Consider the following 5,000-nt stretch of genomic DNA (forward strand, 5'->3'; position numbering starts at 1 on the left):
CTCAGAGCTATTATCATTATCATCTATTTTGTTTTATTAGTTTATTATCAATTTTATTGTTATGTCATTATTACCATCATTATCATTATTGTTATTTCTGTCATCATTGTTGTTACTCTTATCCTTAAAATCACTATCATTATCCTTACTATTATTAAAATATTACCGTTATCATCATTGATATGGTCTATCGTTATCATCATTACTTTTACCACTAATATCTTCATTATGTCCATTATGATTATTATCATCATCATCATCATTATCATTATTGTTATTGTTTTCATCATCATTATCAATATTGCCATCATGATTTTTGTCATTACTATCATCACCCTCTCAGTCTGAATACCATTTTATTATTATCATTATCATTATTATTATTATCTTTATTGATTTCTTGTTATTCTTAATTATTTTTTCCTCACCTATGCCATCCACATTTTTAACATTAACATTATCCTTATCATATTTGTTATCAGTATTCATATTACTATTATCATCATTATTACTCTAAATAATTGTTACTATCATTAGTTGTAGTAGTAACAGCAACACCAGCAGTAGTAGTAGTTGCAGTAGTAATAGTACAGTGGTAGTAGAAGCAGTAGTAGCAGTAGAAGTAGTAGTTGTAGTAGTATCAGTAGTAGTAGTAACAGCAGAATATTAGTAGAATAGTAGTAATAGCAGAAGTAGTAATAGTAGAGTAGTAGTAGAGTAGTAGCAGTAGTAGCAGTAGTACTCGTAATAGTAGAGTAGTAGTTGTTGTTGTTTTTTACTGTTGCTGTTGCAATGCTGTCGTCGTTGTTGTAGAAGGAGTAGGAGTGATCTCATCATCATCCTCATTTATCTGATCATTATTCTCATTATCCTTACACCATTATTAGTGCTCTTATCCCTGTGGTCACTCTAATGGCAAGTAGATAGGTGGCGATAATGATTATCTGATAATTAGCAAATAACTAAGCTAATTAGGTGCATTTCCTCCAGCTAGTCAGTTATCAGCAACCTCTCCAATACTTTCTCGAAGAAATTGTACAATAAAATCAGTGAATTATGTTTTCTTTTCTTATCATTTTCTTATTTATCGTTTTTTTATGTACCTTTTTTTTCAGGAAGGAATGACGTCATCACTCTCAACGACTTATGACGTCATCCCACCGGCCTGAATTGCACGCCGATTGCAAAAACAGATAACAACAAGGGAAGGATATTCAGTAAACCCGAAGGTCAGAGGTGCATATATATCTCTCTAAGTGTGACAGAGTGAGAAGGAAAATAAAAAGGAGAGAAAAAAAGGGGACAAAAGATTTTCCCGGACTGAAGACGCATTCGGTCGCTTGGCATATTAATGATTCTAAAGAACATGAATATTGCATCAGATACTATGTTCCCTTGATGATAAAATAATGTCGGTGTGATAGCTCTCTCTTCCCCCCTCCCTCTCGACCATCCTCCCTCCGGCCACAGATGCCATTTTCGCCTGCTATGACATCTGAGTCTCATTGTCTTGACGGAACCTGCCTGCCTGACTGCCCTTCCCTCCCCCGTCCCTACCTCCTTACCCCTCCCCCACCATGCCTCCCGCCTTCCTCCTCCATCAACCCCCTCCCCTCCCCCTTCCTCCTCCCCCTTTCCTCCCCTTCCTCCTCCGCCTTCCCTGCCCTTCCTCCCTCTACATATCCTCCTTCTTGAAGACGTAACGACCCCCTGTCTCAGGGTTTGTCTTGTAATTGCAAATGACACTTAATGAGAAGCTAAATGACCCCCAGATCACGTGTCGTCACAGGTCATCAGCAAGTCGTGTATCCGTTTCAGGTCATCACGGGAGAGTTAGAGGGGAGGTGGAAGAGACAGACGAGGGGAAGGGAGGGGAATGAGGGGAGGAAGGGGAGAGTAGAATATCGAGGGGGAGGAAAGGAGTGAGGGGGGGGGGGTGAGGGAAGGGAAGGAGAAAAGGGGGGTGAGGGAAGGGAAGGAGAAAAGGGGGGTAAGGGGAGGGAAGGAGAAAGGAGGGGGTGAGGGAGGGAAGGAGAAAAGGGGGGTGAGGGAAGGGAAGGAGAAAAGGGGGGTAAGGGGAGGGAAGGAGAAAAGGGGGGTGAGGGAAGGGAAGGAGAAAAGGGGGGTAAGGGGAGGGAAGGAGAAAGGAGGGGGTGAGGGAGGGAAGGAGAAAAGGGTGGGTGAGGGGAGGGAAGGAGAAAAAAGGGGTGAGGGAAGAGAAGGAGAAAAAGGAGGGCGAGAGGAGAGGAGGGAAGGAGAAAAAAGGGGTGAGGGAAGGGAAGGAGAAAGTGTGGGTGACGGGAGGTGAGGAGAGAAGGTGACGGAAGCGAAGTACGAAAGGACGGATGAGTGGAGGAAAGAAAGAGGGAAGCAAGATGAAGAGAGAGGGGGAGAAGGGAGGGGAGGAGAAGGGAGAACGAGGCCAGTGGGAGGAAAGAGAAAGAAGGGGGATCGAGATAAGGAAAAGAGAGAGGGAAAGAAGGGGAGGAAAGAAGCGAGATCGGGCGAGGGGAGAAAAAGCGAAAGGGGAGGAAAGGAAAGAGGAAAAGTAGAGGAGAGAGAGGAAGAGAAAAGCAGAAAGAGGAGATTGAGTAGAAGGTAAAGGGGGATGTATGGAAAGCTTCGAACATAAGACGAAGGAAAAGCAGAAGTGAAGATTAGATGGGAGAGGGAGAGGGGTAAAGAGAGAAAGGGAGAGGATTAGTGAGGGGAATGGGCAGGATGAGGACAGCTGATGAGAATGGGTATGAGGAGGTCAGGTTACAGAGTGGCGAAGGGAGTGGATAAGAGGGGTTCAGATGAGTAAAACAAATGGGTAATGAGGAAAATGAGTGGATTGGGCTCAGGTGAGAGAGTGGAGAGGATAAACTGAGGGGAATGGGGTAGGAAATGGCCAGGAGAGGAAGGGAATAGAGAGGAATAGGTAGGATGCAGCCAGCTGGGAGTAGAGAGAAAGGGGGAGCAGAGGAGAGAGAGGAGAGGGGAATGGGGTAGGAAGTGGTCAGAAGAGGAAGGGAACAGAGGAGAATAGAGAGGAATAGAGAGGTTGATGTAGAGAGAAAGGGGGAGCAGAGGAGAGGAGAGGAGAGGGTAATGGGGAAGGAAGTAGTCAGTTGGGGAAGGGGATAGAAAGAGTAGAGAGAACAGGGGAGCAGAGGAGAGGAGAGGAGAGGGGAAATCAAGGAAACGAGCAGGAAGGAACCACATGGGGGACTCGGGGGGGGGGGGTATGAGAGGATTATAAGGGAGAGGATAAGGGGAATGGGAAGGATGCACATATATGAGGTAAGGAAAGGATGAGGGGAGATTCAAGGGGTATGGGGTATGGAAGGGTCAGGCGGGGAGGAGGAGAAGAAACAGATACGAATGGGAGAGGGGAATAGGTGGGAAAGGAAGATGGGAATAGATAGGAAAGGGTGACGGGAAATAGAAGTGAAGGAGAGAGAAGAAAAGGGAACAGAAGGAGGGGGATTGGAGAATGTATATGAAGGGGAGAGGGGAAATAAAGAGAAAGAGTAGAGAGAAAAGAGGAGGAGAACAGAAGGAAGGGGAAAGGGGAATAGATAGGAAGGAGAGAGGAATAAAGAGAAAGAGTAGAGGGAAAAGAGGAAACAGAAGTGGAAATGGAGCAAAGAAGAAGAGGGAGAGAGAAAACTAAAGAGAAAGAGCAGAGGCAAACCGATAGGAAGGGAGAGAGGAGGACCAAAGGAGAGGAAGAGAAAACTAAAGAGAAAGAGCAGAGAGAAAAGATGAAACAGCAGGGGAAAAGGAGAAAAGGAGAGGGAGAGAGAAAACTAAAGAGAGAGAGGGAAACCGAAAGGAAGGGGAAAGGGGATTGGATAGGAATGGAAGAGAAGAATAAAGAGAAAGAGCAGAGGGAAAAGAGGAAACAGAAAGGGAAAAGGAGAAAAGAAGGAGAGGGAGAGAGAAAACTAAAGAGAAAGAGGGAAACCGAAAGGAAGGGGAAAGGGGATTGGATAGGAATGGAAGAGAGGAATAAAGAGAAAGAGCAGAGGGAAAAGAAGAAACAGAAGCGGAAAAAAGAGAAAAGAAGGAGAGGGCGAGAGAAAACTAAAGAGAAAGAGGGAAACCGATAGGAAGGGGGAGAGGAGGACCGAAGGAGAGGAAGAGAAAAATAAAGAGAAAGAGTAGAGGGAAAACAGAAAACAGAAGCGGAAAAAGAGAAAAGGAGAGGGAGAGAGAAAACGAAAGAGAAAGAGGGAAACCGAAAGGAAGGGGGAGAGGCGGACCGAAGGAGAGGGCGAGAGAAAGCGAAAGAGAAAGAGGGAAGCCGATGGGAAGGGGGCGAGAGAAAACGAAAGAGAAAGAGGGAAACCGAAAGGAAGGGGGAGAGGAGGACCGACGGAGAGGGCGAAAGAAAAGGAAAGAGAAAGAGGGAAACCGAAAGGAAGGGGGAGAGGAGGGCCGAAGGAGAGGGCGAGAGAAAACGAAAGAGAAAGATGGAAACCGAAAGGAAGGGGGAGAGGAGGACCCAAGGAGAGGGCGAGAGAAAACGAAAGAGAAAGAGGGAAGCCGCTAGGAAGGGGGAGAGGAGGACCGACGGAGAGGGCGAGAGAAAACGAAAGAGAAAGAGGGAAACCGATAAGAAGGGGGAGAGGAGAACCGAAGGAGAGGGCGAGAGAAAACGAAAGAGAAAGAGGGAAACCGATAGGAAGGGGGCGAGAGAAAACGAAAGAGAAAGAGGGAAACCGAAAGGAAGGGGAAGAGGAGGACCGAAGGAGAGGGCGAGAGAAAACGAAAGAGAAAGAGGGAACCCGATAGGAAGGGGGCGAGAGAAAACGAAAGAGAAAGAGGGAAACCGAAAGGAAGGGGAGAGGCGGACCGAAGGAGAGGGCGAGAGGGAGAATTGGAAGCGGCGACCCACCACCGTTCAAGTGACTGGCGCGGACTCGACAAGTGTTCTTAGGCGCTGATCTGCATACTGTACACGGGCTCCGGAGACTCACCTCTGATTGCAATTCAAATTTTATGCAATGTCT

The sequence above is a fragment of the Penaeus vannamei genome, chromosome 30 (genome assembly GCF_042767895.1).
Source record: "Penaeus vannamei isolate JL-2024 chromosome 30, ASM4276789v1, whole genome shotgun sequence".
Lineage (NCBI taxonomy): Eukaryota > Metazoa > Arthropoda > Malacostraca > Decapoda > Penaeidae > Penaeus > Penaeus vannamei.